This window comes from Meles meles, chromosome 1, assembly GCF_922984935.1.
Source record: "Meles meles chromosome 1, mMelMel3.1 paternal haplotype, whole genome shotgun sequence".
Taxonomy (NCBI): Eukaryota; Metazoa; Chordata; class Mammalia; order Carnivora; family Mustelidae; genus Meles; species Meles meles.
The window spans coordinates 139,130,356-139,152,262 of NC_060066.1; the positions used below are offsets into that span (position 1 = coordinate 139,130,356).

Here is a 21,907-nt window from a genome sequence, read left to right on the forward strand (position 1 = left end):
ACTCTGCTCTCAATCTCTTGGGGTGGATGCTTGTTAAAAAGGAAGCTTTCCAGAACTCTCTTGGAACCTACTGATTCATTGAAGGGTTAACCGGTATCTCAATTGCTTCTTATATAACCTTAATTTGGAGATTCCTGGCCTACTGAGTAACGCTACTCGAAAATATCCAGGGAGGATATTTTCTCCCCTGCACTTGAAATCTGAAAGAATCAAATAGGGCCAAACCCTGGGCACCTTTTAGGGTAGGCTGCTTTGCTAATTGAGTTGCCACATTTGATGCTTTGCCTGGCCATCAAGCATCTCCCAACAATTGGTTCCCTTAGGATCCAAACCTTTCTCTGCCATTACAGTTGTGACTGGCGATCTTGAGTTCCTTAGCTGCTTTCATCAACAGTAGGAAAAGAAAAGGAATTCTGGCACGCTAGTGATTATGGAAATCAAATATGGGCCTGTTCCACCTTAAAGGGCCTAGGCTTGCCTAAGTGCTTGGGTCTTGCAGAGTTTGGGCACCACCATATTTGGAGCGTGCCTACTTTGGGGCGGGAACCTCCTTGAGAGTGATTAGGTCAGCGCTGGGGGAGGTGACCTTGTTTGGTTTCTGGCACCCGAGAACAGTGGTGCACTGTTTCTGCGGCCCCCGTTTACCTAATTGGCCCAGGCGCTCCATCAGAGCAAAGCCGCCCAAGAGCTCCTCGCCGGCCGCCCCCGCGGCCCGCAGCTCGGTAGAGGCGGGAAAGCAGCGCGCCTGCGCCGTGGGAACCGGGGCCGGAGGCGAAAAGCGGGGAGCGGAGGGGGGCCATTGGAGCCGAGTAGCGTACAGAGCGGCGTGTGACGCGGGGACGCCGCGCGCTCCCAACGTCGCCCCGGTTTGACGCACACGGCACCAAACTGTGAGTTTCAGGGGTTATTTGGTCGGATTCTCCGGGACTCGAGTGGGTTTCGGGCCTCTGGGCTGTGGCGGCGGCGGGATTGAGGGTGGCGGAAGAACTTGGGGGACCCGACCTTCGGCGCTCGGGCCCGGGCAGCTACGCCCTAGGCTGGGTCCCAACCATCCAAAAGGACGCGTTTTGCCGCACAGGCTAAGATGGCGGCGGCGGCCGAGGAGGCGGAGTTGGTGCTACACAAGGAGCCCGGGCCCCGGGTTCGGGGAGGCGGCGGCCGCGGCGGCCGCGGGGGGCGGCGGAGCCTGAGGTGAGCGGCGGCCGCCGCCACGGGGCGGGACTCGGCGGAGAGGGGATGGGGGTGGGGGAACCTTTCCACGGCGGCGTCGGAGAATCCGGTAGCGGACACAAAGGGGCTGAGCTGGGCACTAGACTTGGGGGTTTTGTTTAGTCACATGAAGCCGAGCAGCCAGTGAGCAGTAGGGGGAAGGGGCCGAGATCAGGCGGCTTGGGGAGCCTGGCGGTCGCCATTGCAAAGCACTGAGTAACGGGGCGGTCCGAGAGCAGTCACCAGCCCCTCTCCGGGGCTGCTCGGTTTTGGCCAGAAGCGCCAGTTCTGGCATTAACTGTACACACCCCTCCCCTAACGTGGGACCGGGACCGCATAGCCGTCCCCTCCCCCTGTTCTGCAAGATCTTATGCCGCTAGGTGCCTGGGAAGTAACAGCAAGAGGTAAATCGCCCAAAGTGTTTGGGTTGCCAGGGGCTTGGTGGGTGTCCAGCTAAAGCTTTTTGCTTCTCCAGGTCTGATTCCCTGGCCTTTGTGTCCCTGGGAGCTTAATCTCTGCCAGAGGAAAGCAGGTGTGCTCCACTTCTCCCGTGAACCTGAAGATGAGTTGTCCCAGACCCTTCTCAGTGATTGGAAACTTAGGTGGTGGAGCTAAAGGTTTCTTGTTACCAGACTTCCACAGACGACTCTCGTGTTGGGATCCATCCATGGTTTAGCAACATTAGTGGAAAACTTTTCTTGAACTGTCTGAGTAATCTGACATAAATTTAGTTTTTATAAAACTTTCATGTCTAGACTTCAGATTTTGTGTGGTCATTAAGAAGTACTCAACAAGGGGGTAAACAAAATGAGGGCCTAAATGATGGTCCTGTTTTGTATACAAGTCAATAATTACAACAGAAATACCAAAACACCATCATCTCTTCTGGCCATTTCCGACTAATGCCAGTCTTGTTGCATCTGGATGATAGATTAGATTTGCCTTAATAGTATATTGCTTCTCTGCTGTAGTTAGTTCCATTTCTTTGGTCCAAGAAGAAGGACAGCATTTCAAAAAATAGACAACTCAAGTTACTCAAAGGAAACCTGCTCTTTGCCTTCAGTGTCGTTTGTAAGTATCCAGGGAACTTGATGGCAGTAATCCTGCCTTGGTAGCTTTGGTGAGAAAAAATTAGTTTTTATGAGGAAGTTATAATTTAGACATTTTAATTGGTGAAACATGAAGGCTTGACCACTGTTGGTGGAGTGATAAGTATATTGCTATTAAAATCATGGCAGTGTAAATTTTAGAGATCTAACATAACCTTATGCTGCACTTATGGCTGCATCATACTTTGTATATTGTGTTAACTGGGATTTTAAATACAAAACTTGGAGACAACTAATGTTTTGTTTTGTCCAGGTCACATTAACAGAGTAAATAATGTGATTGGAGGGAGAAACACATTGAGATCGTCAACTTTAGATCTGTTCAAATTAAAATTTGACTTTTTTAATGTAACTTAAAACTTTCATTTTCCTTGCTTCTTTCAGATATATATTTTCCCCCTTTAAGCTTTTCTTCTAATAGAGAACAATCTTACTGTATTAATGAATAGAAGATACATTAACATTGGCAAAATGTTTTATTGAGTCACGCAGTGTTAGAGTGAAAGGAATCTCAGGGAACAGCTAGTTATACCCACTGTTTTATGATATATTGAGGGCCACATATGATTATATTAGTGCATAATGGAAAATTGTCTTTTCAACTTCTACCCCATTGCTCTTTTCGTTGGTCACATTGCTGGGATGAGAAGGTGACTCTCTGTAACTAATGGTTGAAAAATGAAACGAGAGTATGTTTGAAAGTATCTGTTATATACTATTATTTTAATGAGAACTTCTGTGACAATAAGTTAAAAGCTGTTATCTAACATGATATGGTGGTGTAGTTTTTAAAGTGACTTCTAGTGAAATAATTCCAGATACCAAATACAGACATTTCAGGTTAATTTTGGAGCAATGTTGTTTTTGAATTTCGAGTTTTTCAAAAAGCAGTCTTGACCCAAAAAATTTAGAGAAACAAACAGCTTGATGAACTTCTTGGAAAGTTTGAAATAACTGCCATTACTACCAGTTATTACATAAGAAATGAGATGCCAAAAACAATGATGTAGAGCCTTCATTTTGTAATAGATTTTTTTTGGGGGGGTAAATGGACGTGCCACTTAGATTAGCTCTTGTTAAAAACAACTTGCTAAGATTACTACGACCACCGAATAGATCTGTAAGATCTATTAGGAAATTCAACAAGTAGCAAAATCACTTATGGTGGGATCTCACAGTTCTTTAATTTCTTTATCAAATATAACAAAAACTTGTTAAATTGTATTGAGGTTTTAAAGCTCAGGTTTTAAAGTTTTATGGGTTATTTAACATGCATTTAAATTACTGATTTTTGAAGAAAGTTGGTAAGCTGTTGCTTTATTTTCAACACCTTGTGAGTGGATTTACTTGCATTTTAGTCTTATAATTAGGATTACTCTCAGATGATTTGTAATTACAGAGTGAGTCTGTTACCTGCAAACCTTAAACATTTTGCAGTTTTAGTTTGTTACTCAAGTTATAAGAGGGAGAGTTTTGGTGTGGTTGAATTGAGACTGTATTGGGTAGCAGGACAAGAAAAGAGAGTCAAGGACAGTCACTCGAAGTGGTGGGGATACCTGCAATTTAGAGAAATTGATAGAAAAAGATCAGGTTTGTCGGAGATATACAGTTAGTGTTAGGGTTACTTACTTAGATTCTTCACAGTGTATGATTCCAAAGGAAAAGCGTGGCTCTTATTCTTGTAGGAGTACTTTTCTTATGATTGCTTTGCAGGCAATCTTAAGGCAGAGGTTTGCTCTGAATTCAGAAATAGGTATGATGAATTAACAATTCCAAATTTTTAGAACATTCTTTTTAAAAAAGTGTTTTTAACTTTTTAATTAATAACTGTACAGTAAAACATGAGAATAAAGGATGGCTACTATGATATTTTGAATAGGTATTCAAATGAGTTCTAACTTTTTACATTAATATCATTAATCCCTATAGAGACTATTTTGTAGATGGAATTTGTAAATATTTACAAAGTTATGAGATGTAGCAATGACTAAAGCAGTTCTAGAAGTATTGTCTTTTAATTCTAGTTTATTAGAGGGATATCATTGCTTATAATATTATAAACCATTTACATCTTTGAATTTTCAGAAAATTGACAGTAATCAATCTGATTCTACCACTAGCTCACCCTGCTGGTTGGCTGAAGTATTTCTGTCTTCTCTTAAAAACAAGTAACAAAGATCATTGGAGACCTAGAAGGTAGAACAGCAAATTCAATTCATAGTCTTTCTTCGGGAATATGGGGTCTCCAAAAAGGTATTTTCTCATCTTTAGGGTCTTAGTTGCTCTACTGTTAAGTTTTTTTCTAAAATCTGCCAAATTTGAATTGTGGAGTTACTACCTCTTTGAATTTGCTAGGAACTCTTACGTGATTATGAGGAGTTACTATGTTTTTGTTTTTTTAAATTCAAGATAGGACATCCTTTGACAATTGAGAGATGTTAGCATGGAAAACAAAGTCCTGTGAGATAACTTTCCAGGAGGAAAAAACAGAGGATTTCAGGGAGAAGAAAAGAAGCATGCCAGGACAGAAGCAGCAGCGCACACTTCCAAGTGGAGGAAAGTGAGGCTGGATTAAGATTCGTGTTTCTAAGATACTACCTTTATACTCTCCCTCTGCTAATGTTTGCTTAACCTCTTCTGTTTGCAAGCTATAGCCTTCCCATTTCATTTGGGATTCTTCGAACTGTGATCTTGTGAGTAGCTTTGTAAAAAGTATAGATGAGTTATTTGTTCCTTGCAGTTTAATTCTGTTAGTCTAGATTGTGGTACAGTTGAAGTTGGTTAGAGTGATAAATACGATTTTTAGGTAATAAGCCTTTTAGTATGTGTATCATTCATTGAAGTTGAATATACAGCCTTTAAAAGTTTTTAAAAGACTTTGTAAAAGGTCCAGAAATTTAAATATGTTAGGAACCAAATGGGTAATTTAAAATAAAATCCTAATAAAGTGTTAGGATTAAAATACAAAGCATAGATATCTGTATTATATCAGTTTTTTAAATCTACCTTTTATAAGAGATTAACATTTTTATCCTTTTCTTTCATGGCATTTATCCTTTTATTGGAAAGTTTAATGCAAATCTTCATCAGTTTCTTAAGAAAGATGTTAAATGTAACTTTTATTTTCAAAACAACATTTATTGGGGAGGGAATGATTGCCAATTGTTGAATGGTTTGTGAAGGTGGATAAAACCTTGCCAAAGTGGGAATTAATTTCCTGCTGCTTACTATTGATTTACTGAATAATACATACACACACACACACGTGCGTGTGTATGTACACATACACACACAGGAAATCATAGTTGCATTTATAATTGTATATGAATAAAGAGGCAGGATGAGATAAGGTTTAAAAGTGTAAGCCTTGAAGTAAATCTAGCTGTGTGGGGATGCCTGTTGGGTCAGTCGGTGGAGCATGTGTCTTGAGTCAGGTTGTGAGTTCAGGCCCCACTCCCTACATTGGGCATAGAGAGGACTTAAAAAAGAAATCTAGCTGTGTGAGCACTAAGCAAGAGGATTTAACAGTAATATCATCTTCATAGAAGCTTAAGGTTTACATTGCATAATTCTCATAAAGTCCTTAGCTTTCTGGTACACAATGAATACACAAATGCTAACCTATTATAATAATAGTTATTACTATTACCATTGTTTAATTTTTTTTATAGTACCTTGATATTTTCACCTGCACGTGATTTGGAATCGTATACTTTTGCTGCTTTTCCTTTTTTAGACCCATGTCTATAAAGGTAAGGTTGTGAGGAAGTCAGAGGCAGGCACCAAAGTTTGCCTTCGCCAGTTCTAGCAGCAAAATCTATTAAACAGGTTCAGTATTTCAGGAACACATTTGCTTTTGTTACTGTCAACTGATGAATAAAGACACTTGAGAATGAGTACATTTTAGTAAAGTTATTTCCCAACCAATGTGTTGGGTTATCTTTGTTAAAACATCCTAAATTTCTTCACTCTCCTTTAAAATTTTGACCATGAGAATGGTGGTGATCATTAGTAGAGAGGAGAAGGTGAGTGGTTTTGTGTATTTGTACGTAATAACATATAAACTCCAGATAGGAGAGAAGAGAAGCTTCAACAGCAGCTAGATTGAGGAGAGGAGAGGCATGTTAATCTTTTCAATGCTTAGTCTGAGTCAGGGGAATTTCCTCAAACAGCATTTCCTTTTGCTGTTTTCTTCTCTATACTTTGTTTTTTATTTGTTTCTGCTGATAGAATCTTAAACTTATTTCTATCTTTAATTTTTCTTCTACCATGTACTTCTCTCACTGCCAGACAAATCTTAAGCTTTTTTCAAAAATTGTGAAAGGAAGCTAGTAAAATTAATTGTAAATTTACATGCAGAGGAGTGTGAGTCTGAAAAATTAGAAGTTTCATATATGCTTAAAAATACTTTCAGCAGTTTGGAAAATGAAGGGGGAAATGTCACCCATAATCTTTTCACGATTATATAGTTATTAGTATTAAAGGAAAGGGATATGAGACTGACATTAATTAAACATCTATGTATTCCTTATAATGATGCTTGATACATACATATATTCCCATTTTATATGCAAGGAAACAAATTCAGACTCATGTCACATAGATAGTAAATAGTCCAGCAGCCAACTTTGAACATAGGCATAGCTTGCTTCTATAGATAAATTCTATTCTGCCTTCTTCTCCTTTCTATCTATACTTTAACAATACTTTTATTACAATTTGTAAATTTTATTTCCTACTTATAAAACATAAAAGCAATTTTCTGCCTACCCTTATTTCAGGCGGTATCTTATTGCCCACATTGTTTATTCATACTACCATATAAAGACTCTTTGTCTTGGCTACTGGATATTGGTACAGTGATATTGGTCAAAGTAGAAGCTGCCTTTTTCTTTACCGAGTGACCAAGAAGAAAAATAATGTAAGTTAATCAGAACTAATACTTTCTGGTATTAGAAAAGCTACAGGTTTAATAATAACTATCTGATGAGACATTTAACTCAAAATTGGAGATACTTAAAATGTAGATGAATTTTCAATTTATAGCTGTTAGAGAACAACTTTTTAAATAATTTTATATTTTGAAATGCCATAAGCTTCCTTGTTATATTTTTAAAGTGATATTAAAATTAAACAGGCACTTAATTCTTTTTAGTTACTATCCATAATTCCTAATGTAATAATCACTCTAGGGTGCCCGGGTGGCTCAGTCATTAAACGTCTGTCTTCGGCTCAGGTTATGATCCCAGGGTCTTGGACTAGAGCCCCGCATCGGGCTCCTTGCTCAGCAGGGAACCTGCTTCTCCCTCTCCCTTTCCCCCTGCTTGTGTTCCCTTTCTCATGTCCCTCTCTGTGTCAACTAAATAAAAAAATCTTTAAAAAAAATCACTATAAAAGGGAAAAAATATTGAATTCTTATACTCTCATTGGATGGATGGCGTGTATTTAAAAAAAGTTGTGGGCCTTTTATAAATAGATTGTATAGGGCAGCACCCCTTGATAGAAATATGTTGAGCCACAAATGTGATTTAAAATCTTCTATAGCTTTGTTAAAAAATAAAAAGAAATAGGTAAAATTAATTTTATTAATGTGTTTATTTAACCCAGTATATTTAAAACATTTTTTAATAAATAAATACAATTGAATTATTTTGCGTTCTTTTTTTTTCCCATGCCAAGTCTTCAAAATCAAAAGTGTGTGTTCCACACTTAAAGCACATCTCAATTCAGAGTAGCTAAACCTCAGGTATGTAATAGTGACATGGCTTTCATATTGGACATTGCAGATATAGGTAGTAAGTTCTGTACAAGGATGGGGAAACGATAGTAAGTTCTGTACAAATACGGAGAAAGGATAAAGTAGAAATTGGACTGAGCCTTAAGGAATAGCTGTGAAAAGAGTATGCTGGAGAACAAATCTGTAGTGTTGGGAATTAAAATAGGAGATATAATTTGAAATCAGGTAATAGAGTGACTTGAATCTAGGGAATTTGTTTTATATGGAGAATATATATGTGAAATATATGTTAGAGGGTGCTTAATCATGTCTTGTACACATGAGCATTTAATGAATATTGAATTAATATTTGAGTGAATTAATACGAGGCAGAGCAAGAAAAATGCTGGAAGAATACTAACAAAGCCTCATAGGTCTCCTAAGGGGAAAGAGTTGTGCTTAGGGTATATTAGTGATCTGTGATTAGCAATATGATGGAGAATGATCAACATGGATGAGATTTGAGAAAAGGTTTTTAGATTTGACCATTATTGGTAAGTTATTTTTAAATGTTTTATTTTATTTTTTTTAAAGATTTTATTTATTTGACAGATCACAAGTAGGCAGAGAGACAGGCAGAGAGAGAGGCAAAGAGAGAAAAGGGAGGAAGCAGGCTCCCTGCTGAGCAGAGAGCCTGATGCGGGGCTCGATCCCAGGACCCTGGGATCATGACCTGAGCTGAAGGCAGAGGCTTTAACCCACTGAGCCACCTAGGCGCCCCATAAATGTTTTATTTATTTTTAAAGATGTATTAAGTTATTTGAGAGAGAGCAGAGGGGAGGAGCAGAGGGAGAGGTTGAGAATCTCAAGCAGACTCCCTGCTGAGTGCAGAGCCCAAAATGGGGCTCCATCTCACAACTCCAAGATAATGACTTGAGCTGAAATCAAGAGTCAGATGCTTAACCAACTAAACCACCCAGGCACCCCTATATATTGTATTTAGATATAGTTTAAATACAGTGAAGTGTGCAAATCTTAAGAATACAGTTCAGTGAAATTTTACATGTAAGTACATATAACTTCTACTCAGATCCATATACAGAACACTGAGAAAGGTGCCTTATGCCCCCTCCTATTAATCCCCCCTCCAGAAGTAACCACTATTTTGGTCTCTATCACCATGAATAAGTTTGGCTTATTTTTTAACTTGTTTATGGCATATTTGTCCTCCTTTCCAAAGGTAGTGAGAATTGATGGCTTGAATCTTTTCTATCCTTGTTTGGCCTTAAGTGAATTTGGAGGTAATGAGCTAGTAAGTAATTGGTTCCATGGCTCTTCTAGTGTTTTGTTTTGTTTTTTCCCCCAGTGTGGAGTATGCCAAAATCAGAGGGGTATTTCTTAGTTTTCATTAATTTTGACCCTTAAGAAGTTTTATGATGAGAAAATTTGTTTAGAATGCAGAGATTTGAATTGCCTCTTCAGATAACATAGTTATCTGGCTTATTTTCATTACAGTGTCCTCTAGGCATATAGCCAAGAAGTAGGTAGAGGAGGTCTTGGTTTGCCTCCTTATATAGAGGCCTTTTGGAACCTCTTTAATAGTAGCTTCTAAGCATTCTGTGAGTTAGCTTTCAAGCATTGCAGGTTACTTAATAAGGTATTTCAGTATTTCTGATTGTGATTGTAGGGATAAGAATAAATTGGTATACTTCTGTTTACAGCTCAGTTAGTATCCATTCTCAGCCTGAAAGATTTTGACATTTATGTGTGAAGAACTAAAATATTACCTTAAGGACAGCTGCACAAAAATCTGAAGGGTTAAAATCGATGAGGTACACTTTATAAAATGAGAACTGAAATGGAATTACTGATGATGATTTTTACTTCTAACTTGAATCAGTTTTATTTTTCAAATGAATTAATGGTTACAACATTGTGTTTCATAAATATTGAGCAGTGTAAGGATTGTTTACTAGTGTAACAATTGGTGCTTTTGGGAGAAGGATTTTTATTTCTGAAATATGTATTATAATAAAGTTGTAAGAAGTACATAATGAAAATATGTATCTTTATATTCTAGTATGCCTAGTTTTGAGGAATAGATATGTTTTATAAATTGTGCATAAGTGGACATGAAAATACTTCCTCATTAACGTTTGATTTGTGAATGCTTTTAAATTTATGAATGAAAATATTTATAAAGTTTCGGTTTTTTAAAATGTATAGCTTGGCTTAATTATACTCTTGCTCTAAAAATTTTAATAGTTGTTCTGAAGAAATAAAACCTCATCTATCAACTTATATAGGTTTTATATTTGTGAAGTATAGAAGGCTAAAGCAAATTGGTTAGATTAGACCTTGAAAACATATGGTTATTATCTACAAAATATTAAGACTTTATGTAGTACCTTTTGTGTAAGATTTAGAAAACCACAAACAAAACAATTAGAATGTTACTAATTAATAACCTTAAGAGCCGATTTCTATGGGAAGAAAAAACACATTTAAGGGTGTTTTCTATGTTTTTGTGTTGTTTTCACAAAAATGGATGTTGTATTTGAATGTTGTTTGGGGAGATTGGATTTTTTTTTTTTTTCCAGCAAAACCTTATTTGTATGGTTGTCTCTTCAACCTTTGCTTGTTTTCATTGGGTTAGTTATATATAGAATTCATATAGTATCTTGCTTGGGGTAAGAATGCTGTAATAATAGAGCAAAGGATATGGTTCCTCCTCTAAAGAGCTCATGAACTAAGACACAAATTGAGGAGTACTTAATAATGAAACATTTGAAATACTGAGCTGACACAAAATAAAAATGAGTGGTGTCAGATAAGATTGGATTAATTAAGCTTGGCAAGAATGTTTTCATAATCTAGGTTTTGAAGAAGTGGTATGAATGAATAGATTAGTGGAAAGGGAAGAGAGTATCAACTAGGGAGAAAAGCATGTTAAAAAGCACAGAGATGAGAATTGTGGAATGCAAGCATTTTCCTTACTCAAAGTAGAATCTATTTTAAATGAATGTAATGAAGAATAAATTTGATAAGATTGTGGCCTGAGCTGAAGGAATCTAAAGAAATTTGGATTAGAAATTAGAAATAAGGGATTCAACTAAGTCCACTAAACAGAAATAAATGAAGAAAAAGAAGATTAGCAGCCAGATATAACATAATTGAGTGAAAAGATTGAAGTGAAGAAGGCCAGTTAGAGGTTATTATCTCTAATATAATAAGGAGGATATAATAAAAGGGAGGATATTTTAGGAGTAAGGATGGGTAGTTTTAAAATCAGGCAGGTGAAATGTGTGGCTCTTAGGTTTGCATACAAAGTTAAAATTAAAATGGAACAGTTTTATTATCTCCAGATACTGAAAATAAATTTACTTGGACACAATTTGCAAATAAATTATTAACACTAATTAGGATACATCTGCCTGTTCTATTAAAAAAACTGATGAGCTTTTAAGTTTGATTTGAAAACTAAGTTAAAAAGTTATGCTATACAGAGAGAGTCAAGTATCATATGGTTTCACTTATTTGTGGAGCATAACAAATGACATGGAGGACATTGGGAGATGGAGAGGAGAAGGAAGTTGAGGGAAATTGGAAGGGGAGACGAACCATAAGAGACTATGGACTCTGAAAAACAACCTGAGGGTTTTGAAAGGGCGGGAGTGGGAGGTTGGGGGAACCAGGTGGTGGGTAATAGGGAGGGCATGTATTGCATGGAGCACTGGGTGTTGTGCAAAAACAATGAATACTGTTACGCTGAAAAAATAAATAAATAAATATTAAAATTGTAAAAAAAAAAAAGTTATGCTATAGTGGTATTTTCTGAATTGCTAGTACTTTGAACTAAAAAAATACTTGAGATGAATAGTTATAAGAGCTTGAATTGTAATGTTGTATTTTGAGTTATAATAGTACATTTTAGCCATGGTTTAAGAAACTGTTGGTATGGGAGTTGGGGAAACAGATAATAAAAATTAGTAGTCTGGACTTTCAGTGTTAAATTTGTTTTTTAAAATGCTTATTTTAAAATTTTAGGATAGTTGAGAACACACTGCTTTTATTGGGGGGAAGTTCCCTATAGTTCCTTTGGAGCAATAGTATTTTTTGATATTTAAGATATAAGTTGTTTGTCTTTACTAGAGTTTTTAAGAGCTCTTGAATGTGTACCATGTCTTAGAGTGAGTAAGATTATTTTTATTTTATTTATTTATTTTATTTATTTAATTGACAGAGAGAGATCGCAAGTAGGCAGAGAGACAGACAGAGAGAGAGGAAGGGAAGCAGGCTCCCTGCTGAGCAGAGAGCCCGATGTGGGACTCGATCCCAGGACCCTGAGATGACCTGAGCTGAAGGCAGTGGCCTAACCCACTGAGCCACCCAGGCGCCCAGTAAGATTATTTTTAAAGCAAGAATTTTTTTTTTTAAGGAGTTATTTATTTAAGAGAGAGAGAGCGCGCGTGCTATGGGAAGGGGCAAAGAAGGAGTGTCTCAAGCAGACTCTGCGATGAGATCCGAGCCTAATGGGGGCCTTGTTCCCATGACCCTGAGATCACGACGTGATCCAAAACCAAGAGTTGGATGTTTAACAGACTGCACTAACCAGGTGCCCTTAAAACAGAAGAACTAGAAAAATATGAAAAATTTATACAAGTACAGTTAAAAATTGTTTTCTGTACTTTTTGGAGTTAATAAATAGAACAGAATTTGGAAGTTGAGTCTAGGAATATAAGATAGTATATTAGTCTTACTTCAACAGGTTTACATTTTAATCATTCTCACAGCTAATATAGGGTTAATTTCAGTTAAGAGTTTTCTGGCAACATGGCAAAATAGGGAGGTACATTTGACTGTGTCCAAGTTACCTGTTGAGATAGCAGTTAAAGCAAAAGAGAATAGGCTGGTCCCTATTGTCACTGGAAATAGAGATTTCACTCATCACTCTGAAGTTTGGCATTTTGGTATAAATAGTATGGGTGAGAAGGGATGACAGCAGAACTGTCTACTCTGATTATCCTGATGAACTGTTGGTATGGGAATAGGAAGCTTCCCTGAAATTTCTTCCCTGGACCTCCTTTCCTCTTCCCTGTTTGCCTGTAAACTTGTTGGGAATAGATCCATCCCCACCTTTTTGTGCTCCTTGGGTCTATAAAGCTGAAAAGCAACGAAAAATCACGATGTGCATGAGGAGAGGCCGCAGTTTGAAACGGACTAGAAAACAAAATTGACTATTCCATACACATGGGCCCCATTGAAAAGTTCATACAGGAAAGAGGTGGAGGAGACAGAGATAATCTCCAGTGGCTGTGATGGAACCAAAAATCTTGTGCTAGGTCATTGAATGCCATAATGATGGTAGTGCCATTTAGAGTGATACAAATGGCATCCTACATAGGTGTCATTTAGTGTGATATTCCTTGTCTAACTTCCTCCTGGCTCATCTTATTTTCCAAGACTTACTCACCAACTTCCTGTCAAGTTTCATTACCTGATACCCTTCTAGCAGCTTTTTCTTCACATAACAGGAATTGGTCCTCCTTACTCCCTGCCTTTACATACTGGATTACACATTCTTGGTGTGTGGTTATGAGTTTTATCTAAGACATAATAACAGAAACCTTAAAAATAAAGGAATGGCAAAATAAAAGGAATGAAAACTTAGAAGTTCATCAATTCAAGTGAAAGAAAAAAACCTAGGGTAAAACTTTTTAATAAGTTAGAACAGCTAAACACTATCAGGCTTGGGGTGCCTGGGTGGCTCAGTGGTTTAAGCCTCTGCCTTTTGCTCAGGCCATGATCTCAGGGTCCTGGGATCAAGCCCTGCATCGGGCTCTCTGCTCAGCAGGGAGCCTGCTTCCCCCTCTCTGCCTGCCTCTGCCTACTCATGATCTCTCTCTCTCTGTCAGATAAATAAATAAAATCTTAAAACAAAAACAAAAACCACTCTCAGGCTTGAACTTTTGTGTGATAAACAGCATTGAAATGTAAAGTACAGTGTAAGTAGCCTTGTTTTAGAGAAATTAGTGAGAGCAACTTTATCTCTCAGAATTTCATAGAAAAATAAACAAAAATTAAGGCTCTGAAGATTTGAGTAGCAGCATGTTCTATTTACTAGATGTATGTCAAACTTTATTCCAAATAGAGAAAAAACGTTCTTTTCAAATTCCTGTGAATTTTTAAAAAAATTGTGTCTTGGGCTTCAAAGAAAATCTAAGGTTTTAAATTAGAGAAATTGAATTGTATAGGCCAATGTTTTCTGACTAAAGTAATAAAACTAGATGATTGTTAACTACTTGGATGATGAAAACTGTGTCCAACTGGGATTTAAGCTTAAATTTAATACTGGTTAGAGGTTAACAACAATGAGAACCTGACATGAAAAAACAGATGAGATAAATATTCATTTAAACATGATGCATTAAAACACTTTACTTTGCTATCAGATCCCTAATAGAATTATAATAGCAGTTTTCTTAAAAAGGCATTGGGTGTCAAGGACAGAGGAAATGGGAAAGCTAATTACAGAAGTAAAATTTTGGAAGCTTGAAAGCAGCAAGTGGTAACTAAATTTGTAGATCTGAGAAAACCGAATTTTCTGCCATTAGTTGGGGTGGGGGCGCCTAGAATTGGTACTGTAGACGCTGGGATTGAAATTTGGTGGCTTCAGAAATTGGTGGCTTTAGGTACTTTGAAAGAATTGCTCCAAGGCATATCATAACAAGTAAACAGTACTTGTGGTCCTAGGAAAGGGTTTCTTACCTTCAGGTTTTTTCTCTGATATTCAAATGAGACTTTCTGTATTTGAGAACTCTGCACACAGCTTGGATTAAGGGTATCATACTGAAAAAAAAAAAAAAAAAAAAAAAAAGAATTACTTAGAAATCTACATGTTGAATCAGGAATCATCCCCAGCCTCTTTTCCTCTATTCTGAGAATACTGGGTGTCAGGCTCATAACCCCGGATGTGAGATTGGAAGATTAATCCTGTTACAGCAAACTAATGATCAGGGGGAAAGACCACCAGATAGTAACAGTTGTGGATCCACTCAGGGAAATGGCCCAGATTGATCATCCTGCGATGACACCTACCCATTAACACAGAATTTCCAGACAGCTTTTATATGTTTCATTTTAAGATGGGACATTATGGATCATTAAACATTTGAGGATAACCCCAGTTATCCCACTGAAATATGTTTGGAAGTAAGGTAATTGTATCTTTGAAACAAGAAAGGAAGCTTGCTATAAGGCAACCCTCAGAAAACAAAAGCTCTTAGACATTTAGAATATGAAATAATAGGATTGGAAATAAAGAATATGAGATACTTAATAGAAGAGTTAGAAGTTTAGAATATAAAATTCTTGTAGAAGGTTGGAAGACAAAATTGAGGAAATCTTCCAGAAAGCAGGACAAAAAGAGATATAAAGAGGAAATTAGAGGATCATACTTGCCAATTCAACATAATGAAAGGTAAGAATTACCTTTTCTGGAAGAAAATGTGTGGAGGAAATTAATAATAATTGAACAAAAAACTTGGGTTTTCACATTGAAAGGTCTTACAGAATGGTCAGCATAGTGATTGAAAAACAACATATCAAAGTACATCATAATGAAACTTCAGACACCAGAAATAAAAGATCCCAATAGCTTTCCCATATGGAGCATATAAAGGAGATTAGGAATCAGTAACAATGGAAAGGAATCATTAATGGAATAATGCCTTCAAAACTCTTGAAGGAAAGTTGTGTCTAAACTACTAATTCTGTACCTTGCCAAGCTGTCAAGTGTGGGAGTAAGCTAAAATTATGAAACATAAGAGGTCATTGGAATATTTCCTCCAACTGCACTGTATCTCAGGAAGTTACTAGAGGACATGGACTTTATCAAATGATGAGTTAAGTAAAAAAGAGGAATTCTCCAGGAAATAGAATTTAGCATAGGAGAGAAGAGAATACATACCTAAAATGAGGGTGAAGGGAGATCCAGGGAGGGTAGGCTGTGCAGCAGTTCTGAAAAATGATGAGTTCAGATTGGGACAAGAAGAAAAGAGGATCTAGATGGTAGATCTTTAGAAAGACTTGTATGCAAGCACACACGAAATAGAGGGGATTTTTGTGATTTTATTCAAAAGGAACATTTATCTGTAGTTTTCCTGTGGTATCTTGGTTTCGGTATGAAGGTAATAATGACTTATAAAATGAATTAGGAAATGTTCCTTCCTGTTCTATTTTGGGGAAGGTTTGAGAAGGAGTGGTGTCATTTCTCTACACCTTGGTTTAAAGGTAGATTGCACCAGAGAATCCATCTAATCCTGTTTTATTTTTGGTAAGTTTTTTCATTACTTAATCTCTTTAATTTGGCATAGGTCTGTTTAGATTTTCTGCCTCTTCTTGATTCCGTTTCTGTAGTTTTTTCTAGAAATTTGTCCATTTTTTCTGGGTTATTTAATTTGTTGCTATACAGTTCCTAGTGTTCCCATATAATCCTTTTCATTTCTTATTACAACACCAGTAGTATTGATCCTTTTATCATTCTTGATTTTAATAATTTGTCTTTTTTTTCTTGGCTAGCCTAGATGAAGGTTTGTAAATTTCATTGGCACTTTCAAGGAACCAACTTTTATTGATCTGTATTTTCTGTTCTCAGTTTCATTCATTTAAGCTGTAGTCTTTATTATTTTCTTCATCTGCCTGTTTTGGGTTTAGTTTTCTGTTTTTTTAAGGTCAAAGGTTAGGTTATTGAATTGAGATCTTTTTTAATGTAGGCATATAGTGTTATAAATTTCTCTTTAAACACTGCTTTCTCTTCATTTAAATTTTAACATGTTGTGCTTTTGTTTGATCTTAACAGATTTTATAATTTTCTTGCCTGATTTCTTTGATCTATTGGTTATTTAGGAGTTTGTTGCTTAATTTCCACATATTAGTTTCCCATATTTCTTCCATGTGTTTAGAGCACATAATTTGTATGATTTTATTCCCTTGAAATTTTTGAAACTTGTATTATAGCCTAATATATGGTCTGTATTGGAGAATCTCATATACACTTGAGAAGAAAGTGTTCTGTTGTTTTGAGTGGAGTATTCTGTAGATGTATATCAAGTCTAGTTAGTTTATAGTGATAGTCTTGTTTCCTTGTGTTTTTGTTTTTTAAAGATTTTATTTATTTATTTGACAGAGAGATAGAGCACAAGTAAGCAGAGCAGCAGGCAGAGGGAGAGAGAGAAGCAGGCTTTCTGCTAAGCAGGGAGCCTGATGCGAGGCTCAATCCCAGGACCCTGGGATCATGACCTGAGCGGAAAGCGGAGGCTTTAACCCACTGAGCCACCCAGGCGCCCCTATTGTTACTTGTTTTTATCTGTTGTCTATTTTTACTTTCAATTTTATATGTTTCGGTTTCATGTGTTTTGAGTCTTTATTGTTAGGAGCATATATGTTTATAGTTGATAAATAATCTTTGATGAATTGATCCTTTTATTTTATAAAATGTCCTTCTCTGTCTCTAGTAACACTTTTTTCCTTAATATCTATTGTGTCTGACTCCAGCTTTCTTTTGGTTACAGATTTCTTGGTAAATCTTTTTCTATCCTTTTACTTTCAGCTTATTTGAATCTAAAGTGTCTTTGAACCTATAGTCTGTCTCTTTTTATTATTTTTTGTGTGTGTGTATCTCTTTTAGATAACATCTAATTGGATTGTGTTTTTTTACCCATTCTATCAGTCACTGGTTTTGGATTGGAATGCCCAATTAATTTGCATTTAATGTAGTTACTGATAAGGGAGAATTTATGTCTGCTATTTTGTTGTTTTCTGTGTCTTAAGATTTTTTTATGTTGTTCTTTTATTCCTTTACCATTGCCTTCCTTTGTACTAAATAGATTGTTTTCTAGTACCATTTAAATCTTTTTTTCACTGTATATTTTTTTCATTGTGGTTGTCCTGGGAATTGCAGTTAATAACTTATTTCAGTCTAGTTCAGATTAATATCAATTTCAATAATATACAATAATTTTGCTCTTGTATAACTCCATTCCTTCTCTTTCCTTTGTGCTATTTTGTCATGCAAATGATGTCTCTGTATGTCTTTTAAGTCAAAAGGAAAAAGTCACAAAATTAAAAATTGTACTGTCTTACATATTTACCTACTCAGTTACCTTCCCTGTGCTCTTTATTCTTCAGGTAGATTCAAGTTACTGTCTAGTGGCCTTTCATTTCACCCTTTAGTATTTCTTGTGTAGCAGGTCTTGTGGCAATAAGTTCGGTCAATTTTTGCTTATCTGTGAATGTCTTACTTCACTTTCATTTTATTTTTTTATTTTTTTATTTGACAGAGAGAGACCACAAGTAGATAGAGAGGCAGGCAGAGAGAGAGAGAGAGAGGGAAGCAGGCTTGCCGCTGAGCAGAGAGCCCGATGTGGGACTCGATCCCAGGGCCCTGAGATCATGACCTGAGCCGAAGGCAGTGGCTTAACTCCCTGAGCCACCCAGGTGCCCCTTCACTTTCATTTTAGTAAAGAATTTGTGGTTGACGGTATTATTTTTTCAGTACTTTGAATCTGTCTTCCTATTGCCTTTTGGCTTCCATGGTTTCTGATGAGAAATTAACTATTAATTTTATGGAGGATCTCTATATGTGACAAGTCACTTATCTGTTGGCTTCCTTCAGGATTCTTGATTCTCTGGTTTTTGAGTTTATATTAGTTCCTTAAGCTTTTTGGATGTTAGGGTAATATTTGTCATTAAATTTAGGGAAATTTTCAGTGACCATTTATTCAGCTATTTTTCTGCCCTTTTCCCTCTATTTCTTTTTTTTTTTTTTTTTTTTTTTAAAGATTTTATTTATTTATTTGACAGAGAGAGATCATAAGTAGGCAGAGAGGCAGACAGAGAGAGTGAGAGGGAAGCAGGCTCACCGCTGAGCAGAGAGCCCGATGTGGGACTCGATCCCAGGACCCTGAGATCATGACCTGAGCCGAAGGCAGCAGCTTAAACCACTGAGCCACCCAGGCGCCCCTTCCCTCTATTTCTGAGACTCCTATTACATGTATGTTGGCATGTTTAATGGTGTCCCTCAGGTATCTTAGACTCCTCTTTTTTTTTTTTCCTTCTTCATTTGTTTTTGTTTTCAGAGTAGATAATCTCAATCTTCAGATGCAATGAATCTTTCTTCTGCCTGCTCATATCTGCTGCTGAAAACTTATAGTGAATTTTAAATTTTATTTACATTTTTTTGCTTTCCAACTCTAGTTCTGTTTCACTCTTTTTCATGATCTCTTTCTCTCTGTTTTCTGTTTGTGGGACACCATCTCATTCTTTAGTTTGTTAGATTTCCTTTAGTTCTTTGAACATGTTTTAAGTAAGTGATTTGTGAATATTGGCTAGTAAGTCTAATGTCTGTGTTTTCTCAGACACTTTCTGTTGACTGCTTTTTGTTTGTTTCCCATGTGTGTATGAGCCATTCTTTCTCATATTTATGTCTTACCATTTTTTTGTTGAAAACTACATTTTAAATAATGTGGCACCTTTGATAATCTGATTCTCCCCTTCTCAGTGCTTGTTGTTGTTACTGTATGTTGTTTGTTTATTGAACTAATAAACAGATTTTTTAAAATGAATTCTGTCAAATCTGTTTTCTTTATCATGGTTGGCCACTAAAGTTTCTATTCAGTTAGCTTAGTGGTCTAATAATTCGACAGAGATGTCCTTAAATGCCTGATATCTCCCAGTCTCAACCTTCAGAATGGAATTTTATAACTTTGCCTTCCTCTTCACTTACTGCTTGTACAAAGCCTCTGGTTAGCCAGAGGTGAGTGCTTAGGGCCTTCTTAGGCCTTTCCTGAGCATATGCACATCGCTGTGCTTACAGTGACCATCTAGATGCTCAGTAATGTATTGCAGCTTTTCTTAGTGCCTGGTTTTTCTTTTTAAGCTCTTTGGTTAGCCTGTTATTTGTCTCAGCTCTTATCTACTGCCTTGGTCAGCTATAATACGAAACAATTGCCTCTGATAGTTTTTTTGACAAACACCCTTGGGGAAAAGTTTTGCTTTTTTTTATTTTTGCATTGGGTGAGCTCTGAGGTCAAATTAAGATAACTTTAGGAGTGGGGTCTTCCAAGAAACCACCAAACATGTCAAATAATGACAGTCCTCTGGGAATGTAGTAGAGGTGATATCATCATCTTCTGCCTTCCCCTTTCCCCCGTATAGCTGCCAGGCTATTAGTTTTCACCAGGTTTGTGGACTGTTGAGTTTCAAAGCTGCTATAGAGCTGCAGTGGCAGGATGGGAATAGGACAAAATAAAATGCTACAAAGTTTGCTGGTCTTAAAGATTTAACCATCTTTCTTGAATAAGTTCTCCCCAGATTGCGGCAAGACTTTGGTTAATTTCTCATTTGGAAAATGCTGACTCTTTTTTTTTTTTTTTTTTTTTTTTTTGCCATTGTTCTTATTGATTTAATGGAGGTGATGATTTTCAAATGTCCTTATTTTGACATTTTTGTTAGTCTTACTTTTGAGTTTCAAGGGTTCAATTTTAGAGTCTCGGTATGTAGTTTACATTTTCTCCAACTCTGTCACTTGTTTTTTAATCCTCTTAACAGGATCTTTCACAGAGTAAATAAAAGATTTTTGCTTTGATGAAGTCCAGTTTATTTTTTTCTTTTATGGATGATACTTTTGGTGTTATTTCTAAGAATTCCTTTCCTAGGTCTAGATACTGACGATTTCTATCTTCTACAGGATTAATAGTTTTACATTTAACATTTAAATCTATAATCCATTTTAAATTAATATAGGTATAGAGTGTGAGATTTAAATTGGTATTCTTTTTTTTTTCCTCTCTGTATATTCAGTTGCTCCAGCACCAGTTGTTGAAAAGACTTTTTTGCCCCCACTGAATTTCTTTTACACTTTTGTGATAAAGTCAGCCAGCCATCCTCATGTAGGGGTTTGAGGAGATTATAGAAAATATAGATGAATTCGAGAGTTAATTCATTCTCTTATATAGGAGGCAGTTAGATCCAGAATGAAAAACCAGGATAACCAAATTGTTTAGAAATCAGGTGGGGGAGGGATGGTTAGAGAAGAGGTGGTGGGTAGTGCTAGTTTTCATACAAGCCTTGTTTGATTCTTAAAATAGGCATTTGTGTAATTTTAATTAAAATAAAAACAAAATACTATAAGGTAATGCTAGTGCTTAGGGGAAAATTTAAAACCTTAAACATCTGTATTTTTTTTTTTTTTTTTTTAACAGGAAACATAACTGTTTATTTATTTTTTTTCAGCGTAACAGTATTCATTCTTTTTGCACAACACCCAGTGCTCCATGCAAAACGTGCCCTCCCCATCACCCACCACCTGTTCCCCCAACCTCCCACCCCTGACCCTTCAAAACCCTCAGGTTGTTTTTCAGAGTCCATAGTCTCTTATGGTTCGCCTCCCCTCCCCAATGTCCATAGCCCCCTCCCCCTCTCCCAATCCCACCTCCCCCCAGCAACCCCCAGTTTGTTTTGTGAGATTAAGAGTCATTTATGGTTTGTCTCCCTCCCAATCCCATCTTGTTTCATGTATTCTTCTCCTATCCCCCTACCCCCCCATGTTGCTTCTCCATGTCCTCATATCAGGGAGATCATATGATAGTTGTCTTTCTCCGATTGACTTATTTCACTAAGCATGATACGCTCTAGTTCCATCCACGTCGTCGCAAATGGCAAGATTTCATTTCTTTTGATGGCTGCATAGTATTCCATTGTGTATATATACCACATTGGGATTTCATCAAGATCAAAAGCTTTTGCACAGCAAAGGAAACAGTTAACAAAACCAAAAGACAGCTGACAGAATGGGAGAAGATATTTGCAAACG

The 21,907-nt window shown here is 36.8% G+C and overlaps 1 protein-coding gene across 18 annotated transcripts in view; it reads left to right on the forward strand.

The window, feature by feature from the left end:
* The first annotated feature begins 630 nt into the window (after nucleotides 1-630).
* Nucleotides 631-21,907, forward strand: part of ZNF644 (zinc finger protein 644) — a 101,665-nt gene continuing 80,388 nt past the window's right edge. For 5 of the 18 annotated variants that reach the window (XM_046000096.1, XM_046000123.1, XM_046000043.1 and 2 more), the window contains exon 1: nucleotides 631-890. The gene's annotated coding sequence lies outside the window, so the exon portion shown is untranslated. Of the gene's footprint in view, nucleotides 891-930; nucleotides 1,192-1,684; nucleotides 2,281-4,727; nucleotides 4,879-7,099; nucleotides 7,240-21,907 lie in introns of those variants that run through there. The other 13 variants (XM_046000130.1, XM_046000153.1, XM_046000058.1 and 10 more) reach the window with 6 other exon arrangements.